The sequence below is a fragment of the Desmodus rotundus genome, chromosome 3 (genome assembly GCF_022682495.2).
Source record: "Desmodus rotundus isolate HL8 chromosome 3, HLdesRot8A.1, whole genome shotgun sequence".
Taxonomy (NCBI): domain Eukaryota; kingdom Metazoa; phylum Chordata; class Mammalia; order Chiroptera; family Phyllostomidae; genus Desmodus; species Desmodus rotundus.
Window position 1 is genome coordinate 97158959 of NC_071389.1, and position 20297 is coordinate 97179255.

General features: G+C 40.9%; 1 protein-coding gene across 1 annotated transcript in view; it reads left to right on the top strand.

The window, feature by feature from the left end:
* Nucleotides 1–6948: 6948 nt before the first annotated feature.
* Nucleotides 6949–20297, top strand: part of EDAR (ectodysplasin A receptor) — a 136907-nt gene continuing 123558 nt past the window's right edge. Inside the window, exon 1 of the mRNA XM_045189179.2 lies at nt 6949–6986. The gene's annotated coding sequence lies outside the window, so the exon portion shown is untranslated. The remainder of the gene's footprint in view (nt 6987–20297) is intronic.

The window sequence follows — 20297 nt, forward strand, 5'->3', positions numbered from 1 at the left end:
CCCCAGCCTGCATCCACAGTCTCCGTGGGTGCTCACAGCTCCCATGTGTTTGCCACTTCATCCTTATTCCCCTCCCTGCAACTTCAAGCAACTAGGTCTCTGCCAGTGCTGCTCAAATCTTGTTTGACAGGGGAGGGAGTGGTTGACCTGGCTGTTTCCAAACAGTCCTGCGGCAGGAGGGCACCGGGCCTGGGGCTACAGCCACCCTGGTCTCCAGGCTGGTCCCAGGGACCTTATTGTCCTGAAGCACTCTCTTTACCATCCGATTTTTCAATGTCCTCTACAAGTTTTGGTCTCCTATCTTCATATATGCTGGGGTACTGTTGGGCATACTCTCTGTTCCTCAGTACATTGGCTAGGTGTTTCAACCGTGTGCACGGGGAAGTGGAATCCACTCCCATGTATCTCGCCACCATTAGAATCTCAACTCTTGAGAAATTTAAAACATTTTGGCAGACTTCTAGGATGGTATGATTAGTCCTGTTTTTACCATGTAAAAGAAGACATATAAAAGAAGCAGTCCCTAGGTTAAATATGAATATTGTGTTGTTTCTTTTTATGAGGTCTGTCGGGAAAAGTCCAGGCATTGTTAATACAATGAGAATGGTTTGCACAACATCGATGTAACCTGGCAGCCAAGGGGAGTGGACTGGAATGTGCATGTGTGAAAAATAATGACTTTACTATACTGGTCTGTGGGGGTGGTAGATGCTGTTGAGTGAGCATATGTATTGTGTGGTCGTCACATTCAAAATGACTGAGCGAGTGGAGCAACTAATCTGCATCAAAATTTGCATTAAACTTGAACATTCCTCCATGGAAATTATTTGGATGATTCAGAAGTCCACAGTTATGGGCAACTGGTGATTGGCAGCCTCATCACAACAATGCACCTGCTCATGTATCATGTCTTGTGCAAAGCTTTTTGGAAAACATCAAATCACCCAGATGATTCAGCCCCCCTAAAGCCCAGATTTTGAACCCTGTGACTTCTGGCTTTTTCCAAAATTAAAATGACCTTTGAAAGGGAAAAGATTTCAGACTGTTGAAAAGATTCAGGAAAATACGACAGGGTGGATGGCAATTGGGAGAATTGTGTGAGATCCCAAGGTGCCTACTTTAAAGGGGACTGAGGTGTCATTATCCTATGTACAATGTTTCTTGTATCTTGTCCAATAAATGTCTATTTTTCATATTGTATGGCTGAATACTTTCTGGACAGACATCATATATTTTTACATACTAGAAATCAATGAAAGTGGAAGTTTTAATATTCTTTCCTTACCCAGTGAATTGCCTTGATCACCTCTGGAATGTGTATTTCCACTTTGAAGATGCCTTGCATACAGTCAACGGACTTCCTAATGAGGCCTCATCCATCTGGAGTCTTTCTTAAACTTTGAGCTGCTCTAGGGAGTGAAGTTGGAGATTATTGGTCCACTGGAAAGGGTGGGCAGAGGAGAGCCTGTCCGATTTCTCTAATGTCTAACCCCATTTGGGATTGTGAGGAATCATGTTGAACTTAAAACCATATCCTTGTACCTGAGGTTTAACGATTCCTAAACTGAGTGGCCAAGCTCTGGGACACTCCCTCCTAGGATTCAAACTCAGAACCTGAAGCCAGGCACCCATGGCTACTCCATGGGCTAGATTCCTAGCCCACTGAGGGCCATAATTAGGCAACAGGAAACTCTCAGTCTTCACTACCCATTCCCAAATCAGAATCTTTTCGGTTAACCAACACTTCAATTATTTTTATACTCTGAGGGATACCCCACTATAACTGATATGAAAACTAAGTTCATCATAAAACACTTTCTTAAATCTCATTTATCTAAAAATAAATAAATTGCATGTTCAGATATTTCATAATGAGACACTATGCAAATTAATTAGGTTTCTCTTAACAGAGGCCTGAGCACAATGGCTGAGACTCAACAATTTATACTTTCCTATTAATGAGGTAGGTAATACAGGACTGATGTGACAGCTTCAGTTCCACCAAGGGGTCCCCCAGCCAGGAACCTGGCCTACAACCCAGGCACATTCCTTGACCAGCAATGGACCCAGCGACCGTTTGGTTTGTGGGATGATGCCCAACCCACTAAGCCACACCGGTCAGGGTGAATGTGTTGATTTTTAAATGAAGACATCAATATTCCATATTTCCAAATTGTTTTCCCCCCTCTTAACTTTTCTGGTACATTGCAAGTAGGTTTTATAATTCATACTCATCTGTACTGTTGCACTAAGTGATGATATTACAGATTATAAAAAAGATTTAGTATTTTGAATCTTCGGCCATTCTGGGTAAAGATCAATTTCAATTATAATTTTACTGCCTACAGAGTGGAGGTGGGTGGGGTCAGCACAGGAAGGGCTGCAGAGAAAGCTGAGGACACGGGGGCACTTGCCCTCCCCTCCACTCTGATCCTCACCTGGAGATTTCCCTCCCACCCGAGTCTATTTCTCCATCCACCACAGAAGGTTCCAGATGGTACTTTAAGTGGCCAGAATCATTACTAACAGTTGAGTGTTCAAAATCTGAGCAGTCTTTTTAATAAAGTGTCCACTGTAGGAATCCTGAGTAAATGGGTAGTAAAAAAGAGCCAGGCTTTTATTTCCTTAATTAGCAGCAGGATATTGGATGTGGCAAAGTTTAGTTAAATAACTAAATGCAGAATCTCATTCTCCAAGGGGATAAAAATCAGCTGAAGCCCTGAAGCCTACCTCTTTTATTCTACTCTGCCTTTGACCTGGAGCTGTCCCATCTTATTTTCAGCTTGTAGGCATACTACCCAGGCATGCTAATGAGAAGACCAAGGGCCTACCATGGGCACATGTCCCCCACAGACTCAGTCTCTCTCCTTCCTCACTTTGCTAGGGGTGTAGAGGTCTGTTCATCTCCTAAAATAAGTATGTTTCCATCATCTTTAAATCATGACATATTTGGAATAAAATCCAAACCTCTTTTCCTGGCACTGTGGTCTTCACTGACCTTCTTGAACCCACTCAGACCAGCTCCCTGCTCTTTAGCCACATGGTTTCTCTAGGTTAAAGGGCTTCCAGAATACCTGGCTCTTTTCCCCCTGGGGCCTTTGCACCTTTTCCTCCTACTCTACAAGAATCTCTCCTTCTTTCTCAGAACAATCAATCCTGGCCTGCTTTAATTGAGAAAGCACCACCTTCATGCACCCTCATTCTCCATCTGATAGCTTATCTCCTTTGTACCACCTAACCTCAGTCTACTATTTGGGTGTCTGTTCACAAACCAAGGTTATGGGCAGCCTCCCCACTTTTAGGGCAACATCATGAGACTTTAAATCACTATTTATTTTCCTGTCTTTTCTGCCTACAGAGCTGTGATAAGTGGGGGAATCAGGGGATCTAGCTGATTCTCTCAGGAGGCTATAGCCAATGTAGTGACCACTAGCAGATCCTAGGGCAACACATCTCTTTAGACCAGGGTGGAGATGGGCCAGTATGGGCCTGAGAAGCCTGCTATCCTCACACACAAAGGCAGGGGCAGGGCTGTCTCAGAAAACAATTTCAGTCCTGGTCCAGTCGTGGGACAGTTTTGAAGCTGCAAATTCCATGCCATAGGAATTTTATTCTGTGGTCATTTTATTCTGAATAACTTAGTGTTACTGAGCACCCCATAGGCATAAAGAAAATTCTCATCAATATTCATAAGCTAGCCTATGATTTGAGCAATATAATTTCTTGGAGGGGAATCAGAGATAAACTTTGTAGGTAACCAGAACTATAATTTGCTATGGTGAGTTGTTAGGTAAAGGCAGTTAAATGTTAGGGTCAGCTTCCAGAAAGGAGTATCATCATTTGATGTACTTGTTCTTATGCCACTTTTTCAGACAATAACTAGATAGCAGAAAACTGTCACAAACAAATGACAATAATCCCCACCCATACAGTTAAGATGTCCTCTACCCCTATCTGCTTAGCACCTCCAGAAAGTGTATATCATAGCTAATAGATAACAGAAGTACATTTTACCCTTCATATCCATGGGTTTCACATCCTCGGATTCAACCAATGCATTTCAAAAACAGTATTTTCTCATTCACAACCATAAATTCCCAACTGTGGATTCCCAACCATGGATCAAAAATACTGTTTTTGATCTGCAGTTGGTTGAATCTGTGGATGCAAAGGACAACTGTAGTTAAGTTTTGGAGGAGTCAAAAGTTATACATGGATTTTTTGAAGGGTGCCGCTAACCCCAGCATTGTTCAAGAGTCAACTGTAGCCCTGGCCAGTGTGGGATTGATGTTTCTCTCACACATAGATGTTTCTCTCCCTCTCTTTCTCCCTCCTTCTTTCCAAAAAAAAAAAAAAAAAGAGTCAACTGTAGCCCTGACTGGTGTGGCTCAACGGGTTGGACATCATTCCTCAAAGCAAAAAGTTGCCAGTTCAATTCCCAATCAGGGCATATACCTGGGTTGCAGGCCTGGTCCTGCGTGCTCAACCGATGTTTCTCTCGCACATCAATGTTTCTCTTCCTCTCTTTCTCCCTTCCTTCCCCTCTCCCTAAAAATAAATAAAAATAAAACCTTTTTAAAAAAGTCAACTGTATAAGCTTTTTGAGGCCAGTGATTTTGACCATCTTTCTTATTATGGTATCCCAGTACCTCAAATAGTTCCTGTCTCCTAGAGGTACACCATGTGGATTTGCTGAGTGAATAAATGATGCATAACACATTAATATAGAAAAATGCTATTTTGGTAGAAGGAGTAGGCATCAAGGGTTTCCTTCCGCTCACCCAACATGAAATTATTAATTCTGATGTAGATTTTAAATAATGACTACTAGAATATGGCTGATTTTGCTCACTGGAAATTATTGAATCTACTAGGAGGTCATTCCTACTGATCCACGTATGTTTTCTACAGGTATGGGAGTCCTATTGAATCTTTATGACCATTTGCAAAGTTATGTCTCAGAGAGCTGGGGCCTGCCTTTCCTGTCATATGGCAGCCTTCTGCTGGGTCCCTCTGCTGGTCTCTGCATGTGTGCACACTCGATGGAGGGAAAGGGCTGGCAACACAGGGCTCAGTGCCTATGTTCTAAATCATACTCTATTCTGCAAAACCCCAAGAGACCCCACTCACCCAACCATGGTCTGCAACCTTGATTCACATTTTTACTTAAAAATGCTATTAATAACTTTTCACTGTTTCAGCCTCAGTCTCTTAAGAGATGTGCAAAACAGAAAATCATGTATCTTCAAAGCTCTGAAGCTTTAAATGATGAAAATAAACATTATCTCTCTTATTTCATTCTTTCTCTTAATCATCCGAATTAATTTGTATACACATTTTTATTTGGATGTGATGACTGTGAAAATTTCAAGCATAACCATTTACAACTTCTTTAAATGGCATAATGTTCTGGGTTTTTCAAAGAGCAGGGGAAACCATCTTTGGCTTCTACTACAGCATCCACATTCTGTGCCCATTCTGATTGTTTCTGTCTCCTTTTCTATCTTTTGGCAATATTGATGTCATCTCTCTTTGGTAAATTTAGTTACCTTTTAATTGCCAATAGAAGAAAGCAACACCTAAAATAATCTTCATCCTCAAATACACTTACCAGAATGAACATGCCAAAAAGTCAAAATTGTATGAAACAAAAAAGATTAGCCCAGAATACTTATTTTCTGTTTGTTTTCCTACATTCCTAATTTAATAGTTTGATAACTTTAATTTGGCACGAACCCTCAATTTTGGTTGAGCATAGGCAATATAAATGATCAAGCCTGAAAATTCAAGTTAAAATTCTCATTTGAGAACTTAACATTGTCTGAATTAATTGTCCACACTGGCCAAGGAAGTTCAGTAAATATGGTTCTGCTCAACCTTTTTAGAGGCAGAAAGAATATTTCAGGATCCTCACCTGAGTCCCACACATTTGTCTGTTTCTTTCTTACACTGTTTATCTATTCATGTGTGAATTGAGGTGCACATATCAGGGCAGAGAGGATAAGATGGAAAAGGAGAATATAGTAAATCTAGCCCAGAGGAGCAGTTCTGTTCCTCTAGATGTGGGCAGGGTTGGGGGAGAGAAGAGCAGGAGAAATTACATTCTTTTAAAGGTTGGCTTTTTGTGGGATTTTTTTTTAATAATTTAACTTTTGAGAAAAAAATCAACTGATACTGAAAGGGAATATTTTTTCAAAATGTTTGTTTCAAATACCTTTCTAATTATCTAGTTATATGATGATGTGTGTATATGTTTATGTGTATGTATGTATCTGGAGTTAAATGGGTTGTACATGGTTATCTAGAGTTACATGGGACACATGGTGGTGGTGTGAAGGGGAGAGGTGAGAAAGAGCTGTCCAGGTGTCACAAACCTGTAGTAGATAGGGGGAGAGCAAGAATGTGTCAGCAGGTTTCAGAGCTGAATGGATGTATCATGCCTGTGGCCATTTCCCTTGACTAACACATTTTCATTAATGGTATTTTAATGCTAATGTAGTCTTCAGCATTCCACCTCCCAAAGTCTTGTTCTGACAGAAGCAAGACTTTACCTCCACAAAAACAAATCAATGATTTTACAGATTCCAGCTGGTGTCGCAGAGAAGGAAGTCAAAAGCCAAATGTGTGTGTCCAGGGCAGGCTGCAGAGGGCACTGAACTGTAGAGCCAGGCACCGGCATCTTCAGTTCTGGCAGAGGCCTCTAGATGGTGCAGGTGAGATTGCAGTGAGGGAAAGCCCCTCCGGCTTTTCAGAACTCAGCAGACAAGACCGGAGTAATTAAGGAAGAGTTCCCGAGAAAGCTTTTGGAACAGAAGGAAAGAAGGCTGGCAGCAGAGAGTGCCTCATCCTGGGCAGCTCTGTCGGCCTCCAGCACCTGCTTCTGAAGGCACCTGTGAAACCTGTTGGCCCAAAGCTGGACTGTGCCTGACTTCCTTCACAGACCATCTTCTGCTTGGATTAAAAACTGACACTCCAACGGGGTACAGGTAAGTCTTGGTCCCTTTCTTTGGTTTTCTGAACTCATAAAGCATGGATGAGACTGAGGTATTATGGGCTGCCAAACAGCCTGAGTGCATTTTTGAAATGCGCGTCATATTTAGGTTGCGTTTGAACAAGCTTTCCCAGTTACTGTACATGTGTGCTACTAGTTCTAAGACATGAGATTGTTCCTTTGTCTTCAGAAAAACATCAGAAACCCTATTTTGCTATTTGGTTAGTGAACCAAACTCTGTATGTGCTTAGCAGGCTTTAAGATTTGACCACTAGGACAATGGTTATCTCCAGAGAGCGTGAAAGTGTCTTTCTCAGGTTTGCCTTGAGCTGGTTATGGACCAGTGGCTGCACTCTGTACCTGCGTCCCACCCCCTAGTGCCTGCCCCAGGAGACTTAAGGTGCAGGTTTTGGCCTCTGTATTGAGGGGGAGGTGAGGGGATCAGGGTTGTGGGTTTGTACTTCTGATGATTGAGGCTTTCATTTCCAGTCAAGAGACTCCTCTTGATGCCCTGACAAATCATGGAGGAGTTTGGATTTCCTAGCATCCTTCAGCAATTGCTCCTGCACTGCAAAGGCTAGAGGTGTTAGGACAAGGAACAAGGGGCAGCAGGTGAGGGTTCAAAAGGGACAATTATAGCAGGAAAGTGTGGGGCAAAAGCCCTGTAAATCAAGGGAATTTGACAGAATTGGTAGAACACAGGGATTTGAGATGCTAAGAGTAAAGAATGGAGAGAAGAGGGTGGTAAACAAAGACCAGGCCCCTTCTCTGCTCTCCAGTTTGCCACTGAGGTTGCACTTTAGAGACACCTCTAGCCAAGAGTGAAACTGCAGCTAATTCCAAATATTAAAGAGGTGAAAAGCCATTATGGACTAGAGAAGAAAAGGAATCAATTCAAATAATTAAGATAGAGAATATGTTTTGCCTGACTTGAAGCTCTGAGATTTCTAAGCCACAGTCACTCACCACCTTTAAAGTAACATTTTAACAGAGTCCACCAAAAAGAGAGTTACTCACCAAAGTTAGGAAATTTACATTTGCTCTGATAATGGCCCATATGTGCCCTTTGTCACTGGAGGAGAAGATTGGGGGCCCCAGTGACTATTAGCTGGGGTCTCTGCTCTACTCTCTCCCCATCTTTAAGTGATCCAGGCTGTGCTGTATTAACTTGTGACAACACATTTGCAGAGTAATCCTGACAACACCCATCTTTGGGTGAAAAAAATAAAATTTCCCTGAAATGTTTGATTTTCACTCTCTGGGCACTACCCAGTTTATAAAAGTAAACAACAGGGTTTTCCTTTTGTTGATGATACATATTTTGAAGTGCAGAAGTGTCAGTAGCTCACCCTTCTTTCTTAAGCATCATTGTGTCCCTGAACTTAGCACAGAACCTGTCATAGGCAGCAGCCTAGTGTTTCCTCGAGGAAGTGAAGATAGACCTGGTATTACCACCCATTCCATTTAACAGGGTGCAAAACTGAGATGACTCTTTTAACCAGGGAGTGTCAGAGTTCCATATGTCCCAAAGGGCCACAGGTAGGTAGAAGTTAGGTCACTTGAGTCTCCTTTGTGTGATCAAGTGAGTGAGTTTTGTGGTTTCCAAAAAAAAAAAGGAAAATGGAATCCATTCTCAAGGAAATGCCCAGATACCCAGCTTCAAAGACTCAAGAAAAAAACTGACATGTAAACAGTAGCAGTAAACAGGGTGGTGGTGTTTTGGACCCAGCCCAATGATTAAAGGGTCCAGCCCCTCAGGTGGGTTCCCTCCAGGGCTCTCTCAGGATCTTGTCTGCATGCCTCTTAGCAGCTTTCCTCCTGGCCTTTGTTTCTTCAGTTATCTGAGAGACATCTGCCTGCTCAATCCTTTGATTCAGTTTTAGTTTCTGCCTAAGCAGTTCTACCCTAAATAGCATCATTAATTAAGTTCACTTGGCACATTAGATCAATTAGGAAATGAAGGTCTCTGAGACTACCACCCATCAAAGCCTACCATGCTGAACTTGAATTCACATATTGTGGGCAGAACTGTTTATTTAATACCCAATTATTATTTCTTAAAAAGTAAAGCAAGGGAAGATAAATTGATTTCTAGTCATTTAACCTGTACCCTATACTTCTACAGCACTTTACAAAGCATTTTTATGCATGTCTTACCTATTTTCCAAATAAGGAAACGGAGGTTTAGAAAGGTTAAGTGACTTGCCCAAAGCCATATAGCTAATAATGATTATGGTACCAATAATAGCTAACATGGATTACACCGGCAACATGTTGTATAACTTGTAATTTGGAGGACTAAAACTAGAACATTTGTCTCCTGCCTCGGACTGGTAGATTTGCCTCTTTAAGAATAACCAGGGTGCAGGAACTACTATAAAGGACACATGGACAAAATCAAGGGGGAGGGTGGAGGTGGGCGAGGGAGGTGGGTTCAGCTGGGGTGGGGTGGAGGGATGGGGTGAAAAGGCACACAACTGCAATTGAATAACAATAAAAAATTAAAATTATATATATAAAAAAAAGAACAACCAAGGAAGGTGCTATGACAACCACCAGGTAAGAATAGGGTAGAATGAGTAAATGCTCCCCTTTGTATATCTCATTTTTCCAGGGTTGTGTCAACTAAGACACCACACCAGTGACTGGCCTTCTGTCTTCATCATAGGCAAGGGCTAAAGAGGAAATGATCTCCATTTCATTTTTTGTGAACCATCCCAATAAAGGTTTGGTAATAGAAGAAATACTGGAGTGGAAAATATTGAATTGCTTTTTGTATATAGCATAAACATAGTTGAATATAAGTAATTTCAGGTAGTTCCATCTAATATAGTCTAGGAACTCAGAGAAATTTTCAAATGGGTTTTGGGACTCAGGCATCCCGACAACTCCTTGGCCTCTGTTAATATAAACAAATGAGACCAAACTGTATTTAATTTTTCATCATTGTCTGCCCTAAGGTAGTCAGAGAGCATTTCCCAAAGGCTGTTTACCTTATACAAACAAAGCTAAGGAAAAAGCGTTACCCTGGGTCTTGGCAGGAAGGTGAGCCATTCATTAAATCCTATATAAAGGCCTCCTACAATCCAAGGTATCCTCCATCCCAGTGTCCTTTGGTGGACATAGTGGACACTCAATGAAAATATGTTCATTGAGTGAGTGTTTGTGTCAAAAGAAAAGTTGCCAATTGTTCTAATCACACAGTAGGAGCAAGATGCTGCATGAACACCTAAGTACCCAAAGTCAACAAGCAAACAAACTGCAGTTAGCAAAGCTACCTTCTCTGGGTGCTCTTTGAGAGACATGTTGTTTCTCAAAGGCTGGGTACCTGAGGATGTCAAACACACTGCCTGCACAGTGGAACAGACACACATTGTGAAGCTGGAGGAGTTCACCCTCTGTCAGTTCCCCCTGAAGTTCCCAAAGGACTGTGCACATTGTAGCACACTTAACTAACAAGGAGACCTTTATTTTCCATTTCTGACAAATCAGGTCACTGTGGAAAATGGGTGGGTGGTAATGAGCCTTGCGGAGGGAGATGTATTTGCAGTGATAGCTACAGGTCATGTTATCTCAAGTCATTTCACTAGCCAGTAAGTCAGACTGCTCTACAAATGGCAGGAAGGGGACTTGGCTTCTGAGTCTTGATGGAATCAGTAAGCAGAGCAATAACAGCTACAATTGTATTGTCATTATTAATAATAGCGAGGCTCAGGGTGCATGGAAACTAAGCTTAACTGTGGTATTTCTAGATCCCTTAGGGTTGATACTGTTAAGTGATTCCATTAAATGGCTGGATATAAGCAGCTAAAAGGTCAACCCAAATACTGAAATAAGATATTAGTGTCCTCAAAATAATAGGGAGATAATTCTGCCAACAACACTTTGATTTTAATATAAAACACTTTCTTAGGATATAAAGAAAGACACAAATCTAGAATGCAAATGAAAAATGAAAGGTCACAGTTTTGACAACTATCAGGCCATTATTACAAATTCTTTCTCTTAAAATGTTCACAACATATTTTCAATTCCTTATTCTATAAACTTCATGCACAAGAGAGAAGAAGGTAGGATTCACATTGGTTTTGATATACATTTGTTCATTCAATAAATCTTTTCTGAGCCTCTGCTCCATGGCAAATCCTGTCCTCTGTGCAGTAGTAGAGCAGTACTATGGGTGGTAAAACACCCCAGCTTTGCAAGGCTCATATATTCTAGTGTGGAAAGAAGCCATCATACATAGATCTCAATGTAACTTTGGAAAAATTCAATGTCATGAACAAATAAATAAGCAAGTCAAGCAGAGAGAAGTGCTTGGGGTAGGAGTGAGGGGATCTTTTGAGAAAAATGATGTCTGAACAAAACCTAAATGAAGTAAGGGAGGGAACCAAGTAAAGGCCATAGGGTAGGGATGAACCATAGATGTGCCTGCACCAGCAGGAAGGCAGTTAGGTTACAGCAGAGGGAAAAGTGGGAAGAACAGGAGAAGATGAGAGTACAGAACCAGGAGCCAGAGCATGCCAGGCTAAAGGCCTTGGTAGGAGTCTGGGCTTCCATTGAAGGTAGTGGAGGTCAAATGAAACTATGTATTAACTCAAGGCAGAAGTTCAGGAGCCATTGTTCATGCCCTGTACCATTCTAGAACATTCAGTGCCCATAGAACAGCAGTTGTTATATTTTGAAACCCACCCCACTGGCACCCACCATGAATCACAGCTCTAGGCAGCCTCTTCCTGAGAAGGCTAGTTTGGCTGTGGTGTACAGTGGGGCAGGCAGCAGAAGTTGGTGGGACTGTGAAGCAACCCCTTTCAATCCAACATCAGTTCTCTTTGCAGTTAACAAATGACAAAATTTTCCTGAGGAAAATTTTAAAGATTTCAACTTGACACACATGCTTACATTTTTAAAAGTCTCAACTAGAAAGAAAATGCTTAACATTCTTACAGAGTCAAACATCATCTCTACCTCTTTGTAGCCCTACTCAATATTCCTGTAGTCAGTCCACAGCCCCTAGCCGAGATGGAGAAGCACTTTCTCGTGTTGGGAGAGAGATGGAGTTGGATGCACAGAGAAGCAACTCTTCTTCCAGGTGGGCTATTGGGGAACTAATTTAGAGATCAATTTCACGCCCAATGTGACGTGCCAGAGCTGTTCTTGTCCATGGCACACCACCCTTGTGGCTGCTATGCCCCATCCAGCATATGACTGTTAACACCTGGCAAGTTCAGTTTCCTTCCAAGTTCTAGGGCCATGGAGATCAATTGGGTGGGAAGTTAGCCTAGAGAAAGAGACCCTATCTCTGAGAAGCCCAGAGCAGTGAGAGCACACGGATGGTTATAAGGGAGGAGCTTAACGTCTGGCCAGCTCCTGACACTGCACAGCAAGGCTCAAGACCACAGTGGGTGGTCGGATGGAATGCAAATATCTGTTGGTTTGGCTGATTTTGTTTACCTGGCAGATAGAGTTTTATGGTTTAATATTTTTATTGAGGCTTTGTGTTCTTGCATTAACAAACACTACCTCTGGCCTGGAAAGGAACCCTAATCCTTGAAAATACTGAAATGCACTACACTTTCTTAAAAGCACCTCAAAGGATTCTTCAAGGTTCATTTTCTTAAAGATTTAGTCCTTAATAATGTTTGAAAATGGCCATTCCTAAAACTTCCTGTTCCTAATGAAGAAAATAAGTCAGAATGGACACTTTGGGGATGTGGCTCTTTAATTGCTCCTACCTCTGCAGAAAGCCAGCATTCCCAAGAAGTGCACCTGAGAGAGGGGATAACTGCAGCTGGGCACAGAGTAGCATTTGTAAATGACACAAGTCAACTGTGTGTCATTGGTTTTGCAGAGTGTGGTTTTCTGTTAATGTAGTCCTTTATGGGCAATAAAATTTCCAATAAGTATCAGTTAAATTCAGCAGAACCCTTTTTAAAATTTAACTCATTCTTAGAGAGATTCATCCCTAAGATATGGGAACACACTGATCTCTCCATGTGGCCTCTGCCAGGGACCAGCCCTATTCCTGTGACCACTGTGATCAGAGCAAATGTCTTGGTTCCCCTTTAACACTTATTTAAACAATTTTGCTTCTCATTTTATGGACAGAGGAAAATAAGGCTGAGATGGGATGTTCCAGTGCCTTGGGACAGTAGGTTTTGAGTCAACTCTGAAAAACAAGAGACCAAACTCTCTATAGAATTGCTGCCAATTGATTTCCAACATGAGGTTTCCACAAGAAAATCATTATCCAAACAGACCACACATGGCTTTTTAACTTGACTCCTGAGATCAGTGAGTGTGAGGGAAATGGTGCTTGAGGATATTACTGTGATGATTATCACAACTGTTGCTTTTGAAGGCAAATATTTATTTTGTGAAGATTGCAAAACTAAGAACAGTAGAATGTTGAGCCCTTTGTGTTTACAGAATAAACAGAGTTGAGATAGTGACAAATACAGTGTCCCTTTTTCTCTGAGGGGCCAGCTGTCCACCCCTGCAGCATCAGTTACACAAAAGCAAGGTCTCTGGAGGTGCAAGCCTCAGTCGGTCACTGAGTATCCTTCCTCTGGCCCCTGTGCTAGGTGGGATGATGCTGGCTTCCTGAGTGTGGGCTGGACAGTGGATTTGGGGGGTTGTCCTTCCTGTTCATGTCGTGGCCTGAAGAATACTTCCCTAGGGCCTCTTTGGATGTTTTCATTGTTACATTAGAGAGGCCATTGTATTTGCTATAGGATTTTGCTCAAGGTTTTGTAGATCTAAAAGAAATAGAAGACCTGGTTCCTGTTCTCATGCCCATAGTATCAAAAGGAAGAAATAGAACAAATAACCACTCTTCTCACAAGAGCAGTGTCAGAGAGCCAGGGCAAGCCAGTTCTACTTCAACTTCAGGGACCTTTCTTCTCATCTGATGTTGGGCTCAGCTTGTCTAGTTGGGGTGGTATTAGAGTGGTCATGGCCATCGGAAGCAGCACAACTTGGGGAAGGATCCTGAGGCCAGGCCAGTGTGAATGCTTGAGTAGGAAGGAGCTCAGCCTCCAACATCTGATGGATGTGGGCCCAATTCTTGCTCCTTTACATGCTAGTGATGACACTTTGGACAACTGTTGTTGGGTAAAGTCTCTTGGGTACCTGAGAAAGGATAATAGTACCTACTGCATGGGATTATTGTGTGGGTTTAAGTGATGTTAGGCAGGCAAAGCACTTAGAGCAGGACAGGGACACATTGTAAGTCCTGTCAATACTCTGCATGCACTCGTGGACTGCATTTAATGTTAGCCATGCCTCTGCTTTTCAGTCATTCATTCGGTTTTGTAGAGATCAAGTCCATTTGATGTGTCTATCTGTCCCTCACACAACCTACCAATTAGGCAAAATCACTGGGACCTTGAAATTAAGGAGTAGCTACACCAAGAAGGAGAAGGCAGGGTCTTCAAGCCCCCTGGACCACGGTATCTAGCTGCCATCCCTTATAGAGACACCACTACACATTCTGGCCACAATGGCCTTCCTGGTTCTTCTTGTACAAGGTGCAAGATGCTACATCTTCATCTACTATTCCTTCTGCCCAAAATGTGTTTGTCCCAGGTCTCTGTGTTCATTTCCTACAGGTCTCTGCTAACAACAAAATCCCTGCCTGGTCCCACTTTGCATGAAATATCAGCTCCTACCCCAAAACTTCTGTGTATAGCATTGATCACTAGATGACTTATTATGAACATACTATACCATAAATACCATATGTGTGTGAGACTAGACTTGGTGGGTAGCCAACAAATCTTTGTTTAAAAACATGGATTGCTAATGGAGCCCAGAGGCAGGCGTGCCTGCCAGAGCTGGAGATGGGGATTTCCTCCTATGCTTGAGAGCCTCACAGGGAAGTTTCACTTTTCCCTCCTCTGAAGATCTCTCAGCATGTGAGTCTCAGGAACCTTCCTGAGATCATTCCATTGTGGATCTGTCTGTAACCAGTGAAGCAAATAGGAAAGAGGAGGAAATGAGCTAAGGTTAAAGAACAACTAAAAGACATTGATATAGTTGGGTTTCAGGTTGAGAACACAGAAAGTAGCCCTGGCTGGTGTGGCTCAGTGGATTCAGTGGCCTGTGAACCAGAGGGCTGCTGGTTCGATTCCCAGTCAGGGCACATGCCTATGTTGTGGGCCAGGTACCCAGTTGGAGGTGCACAAGAGGCAAAGACACATTGATGTTTTTCTCTTTCTCCCTCCTTTTCCGTCTCTTTACAAATAAACAAACAAAATCTTTTAAAAAAATAAAGTCTATTTTTTAGTTATAAGTACTGCTACCCCAGCTTAAAAGAAAAACAAAACACACAAATAGCAAGTGAAGCAAGTGACTCATCTCCAACCCACACCCCATCCCAGGGAACTGCACAGTGGCTGGGTATTAGTGCATGTGTCCACCATTATCTGCACACTCACAGCAAGCTTTGGAGGAGAGTTTTCTTGGCTCTGTCACAGACAGTAAGGCTGCAGTCCCTGCTTCACCTGTCCCAAGCCTCCACATGACCACAGGGAACCTGCCTCCTCACATGGTACAACTCAGATCTCAGGTATGGTCAGGAGCCCATAAGGAAACAATTCATGTCAGATGATCAAAATGAAGAAACTTTATTCAGTGGACCAGTAATTCTAGAGGAGAGCAGGGACAAGGAACTATAGCTTCTCCTTCATAAACACACCTAAATGACTTTTACCTGTTGACCACTGTTGCCTAAGTTCTGCAGGAGTCCTTTGCCGGGTCTTCAATTTTTTCCTTCTATGTCCTTCACAATTAATCTAACCTGGGGAGGGGAGGCAGGAGAGGAGTTTCCTTCCAGAACCTTAAGTCTCAGCAGCCTTGGTCAGCTTCTATAGGCCCCTTACTACCATCTGACATATTCCCACCCCATGGTCTTTCTTTCTTACCCTTTCCTTACTTATTCTCATTCATCAGGGTTTGGATAAAATCATGTCATCTTCAAATAATTACATTTTTACTTCTTCCTTTCCAGTTTGGATGCCTTTTATTTCTTCTTTTCTGATTGCTGTGGCTAGGACTTCAGTATTGTGTTGAATTAGAGTGGGGAAAGTAGACATCTTTGCCTTATTCCTGATCTTAAGGAAACTGCTTTGAGTTTTTCCCCATTGAGTTAGTTGTGGGTTTGTCATATATGGCCTTTGGTATGTTGAGATATATTCCCTCTATTTCCACTTTGCAGAGAGTTTTTATCATAAATGATGCTGAATTTTGTCAAATGCTTTTTCTGCATCTACTGATATGATCATAGATTTTTACTCATTTTGTTTATGTACTGTCTCCCATTACTTAATTTATGGCTGTTGAACCAACCTGGCATCCCAGAAATAAATCCCACTTGAAAATGGTATATGATCTTTTAAATGTGTTGCTGAATTTTGTTTGTTAATATTTTGTTGAGGATTTTTTTTCATCTGTGTTCATCAGGGATTTGGGGCCATAATTTTTTCTGTAACGTTCTTTGTTTATGGAACCAGGGTAATGCCGGGATCATAAAATGGGCTTGGGAGACTTTCCACCTATTGATTTTTTTTAATAGCTTAGGAAAGATATGTGTTAATTGTCCTTTGATGTTTTGTAAAATCTACCTGTGAAGCATCCAGTCCAGGAATTTGCTTTTGAGAGTTTTTTGATTACTGATTTGATTTTTGGAAGATTGTGTGTTTCTAGAAATTTACTTATTTTCTCCAGACTGTCCAGTTTGTTCATATGTGGTAGTTCATAATATTTTCTTAAAATCTTTTGTATTTCTATGGTGTCAATTTTCACTTCTTCTCTTCATTTTTTATTGTATTTTTGGGGGTCCTCGCCCTTTTTTCTTGATGAGTCTGGTTAAAGGTTTGCTAATCTTGTTTATCTTTTCAAAGAACCAGCTCTTGGATTCATTGATCTTTTATATTGTTTATTTTGAATCTATTTTGTTTATCCCCTGTCTGATCTTTAGTATTTCCTTACTTCTACTCACTTTGGGCTTTGTTTATTTATTTTTTTTTTTTTACTAAATCCTTTAGGTGTAAGATTAGATTGTTTATTTGAAATTTTTCTTGTTTCTGGAGGTAGGACTGTATTACTAAATTTCCCTCTTAGGACTGTTTTCACTATGTCCCATAGATTTGGACTGTTGCATTTTCATTTTTACTTATCTCAAGATATCTTTTGATTTCTTCCTTGATCTCATTGTTAACACAAACATTGTTTAGTAACATGTTATTTAGCCAACATGTGTTTGTTTGTTTTTCAATATTTTTTATAATTGATTTCTATTTTCATACCATTGGTCAGAGTAGGTGATTTCAGTCTTCTTAAATTTATTGAGATTTGTTTTGTGACCTAATATGTGGTCTCTGCTGGAAAATGTTCCATGTGCACCTGAGAAAAATGTATATTCTGCTGCTTTGGGATGAAATGCTGTAAAAATATCAATTAAATCCATTCAGTCTAATGTGTTTTTCAAGGCCACTGATTTCTTTTAGATTTTCTGTCTGGAAGATCTATTTATTGATGACAATGGGGTGTTAAACTTCCCTACTGTGACTATATTCTTATTGATCTGTCCCTTTATATCCATTGATGTTTGCTTCGCATATTTAGGTGCTCTTATGTTGGGTGCATAAAGGTTTACAAGGGTCATATCCTTTTGTTGTATTGATACCTTTATCACTTGTAATGTCCTTCTTTGTCTCTTGTTATAGACCCTGTTTTAAAATCTATTTTGGCTGATAGAAGTATGGCTACCCCTGCTTTTCTTTTTGTTTCCATTTGCATGATATATCATTTTCTATTCCTTTACTGTATATTGATCAGAAGTGGGCCTTTTGTAGAGATCATATTCATATTCAGCTACTCTATGTTTTTTGATTGGAGCACTTAATCCACTTACATTTAAAGTGATTATCGAAAGGTACATAGTTATTATTCACGTTTATGTTCTTTTTTTCCTTCTCAAAAAGTCCCTTTAACATATCTTGTAATGTTGGTTTGGTGGTGACAAAATCCTTTAGCTTTTCTTGTCTGGGAAGATCTTTATTTCTCCTTCAATTCTAAATGACAGACAGCCTTGCTGGGTAGAGTAATCGTGGTTGTAAGTCCTTGCATTTCATCATTTTGGATATTTCATGCCAATACTTTTGTCATGAAAAGTTGCTGTTAAAAAATCAGCTGACATCCCTGGCTGGTGTTGCTCAGTGGTTGAAGCATCATCTCATAAACCAGAAGTTGGGGGTTTGATGCCCAGTCGAGGCACATACCTAGGTTGTGGGTTCATCCCTGGGCTGTCCATGGGCATGGGTGAGCCCAGTCTGGATGCATACAATTCCTCGTCCTGGTGCATATCCCTTTCTGGGTGAGTGCAAAGGCAAGCAATTGATGCTTATCTCACATCAATGTTTCCTTCTGTCCCCTCCTCTCTCTCTCTAAAAAAAAAAGAAAAGAAAAGAAAATATCCACGGGTGAGGATTTGAAAAAAGAAATAAAAATATCAGCTGACAGTCTTATGGGAACTCCCTTGCTTTTCTCTTGCTGCTTTTATGTTTCTTTCTTTGTTAGCATTTTAATTATGAAATGTCTTCATGTGGACCTATTTGGTTTCATCTTGTTTGGGACTCTCTGCATTTTTGGGTCTCTTTTTGAAAAAAATATGTTTTGTTGATTATGCTATTACAGTTGTTCCAATTTTTCCCCCTATGCCCCATCCACCCAGTACCTGCCATTCCTTCTAGTAATCCTCTCCATAATTCATGTCCATGGATCATGCATATAAGTTCTTTGGCTGTTCCATTGCTTATACTGGATTCAGATATCCCAATGCCTATTCTTAAGATCCCACTGCCATCTGGTATATTTCACTTAGCATAATGCTCTCCAGTTCCATCCATGCTGTTGCAAAGGGTATAAGCTCCTTCTTTCTCTCTGCTGTGTAGAATTCCATTGTGTAAATATACCACAGTTTTTGGATCCATTCACTTATTGATGGGCACTAGGGTTGCTTCCAGCTCTCGGCTACTGTAAATTGTGCTGCCGTGAACATTGGGGTGCATAGGTTCTTTTGGATTGGTGTTTCAGGATTCTTAGGATATAGTCCCAGCAGTGGAATTTCTGGGTCAAAAGGCAGTTCCATTTATACTTTTTTGAGGAAATTCTATACTGTTTTCCACAGTGGCTGCACCAGTCTGCATTCCCACCAACAGTGCACTAGGGTTCCCTTTTCTCCACATCCTCTCCAATACTTGTTGTTTGTTAATTTGTTTATGATGGCTATTCTAGTAAGTGTGAGGTGGTATCTCATTTTGGTTTTAATTTGTATCTCTCTGGTGGCTAGTGATGCTGAGCATCTTTTCATATGTCTGTAGGCCCTCTGTTTGTCCTCCTTGGAGAAGTGTCTGTTCAGATCTCTTGCCCCTTTCTTAATTGGATTTTTTGTCTTCCTAGAGTGGATTCATATGAATTCTTTATATATTTTGGAGATAAAACACTTGTCCAAGGTGTCATTGGCAAATATGTTTCCCTATACACTTGGTTCTCTTTTCATTTTAATTCTGTTTTCTTCACCTGTGCAGGAGCTTTTTTATTTTGGTGAGATCCCATTTGTTTATTCTTTCTTTTATGTCCCTTGCTCTAGGGGACATACCAGTGAAAATATTGCTGCAAGAAATATTTGAGATTTTCCTGCCTATGTTTTTCTCTAGGACTTTTATGGTGTCACGACTTACATTTAAGACTTTTATCCCCCTTGAATTTATTTTTGTGTATGGTGTAAGTTGGTGATCGAGTTTCATTTTTTGCATATAGCTGTCCAGATCTCCCAACATCATTTTTTGAAGAGGCTATTTGTACTCCTTTTTATGCTTCTGCCCCCTTTGTCAAATATTAATTGAGCATAGAGACTTGGGTTTATTTCTGGGCTCTCTATTTTGTTCCATTGATCTATGTGTTTTTTCTTCTGGCAGTACGAGGCTGTTTAGATTACACTGGCTTGTAATACAGTTTGATATCAGGTATTGTGATCCCTCCTGTTTTGTTCTTCTTTCTCAAAATTGCTGCAGCTATTCGGGGTTGTTTATGCTTCCATATAAATTTCTGAAATGTTTGTTCTATATCTGTGAAATATGTCATGGGTACTCTAATAGGGATTGCATTGAATCTATAAATTGCTTTGGGTAGTATGGACATTTTGATGATATTAATTCTTCTAATCCATGAGCATGGTACATGCTTCCATTTATTTGTCTCTTCCTTAATTTCTTTCTTCAGAGTTGTATAGTTTTCTGAGTAC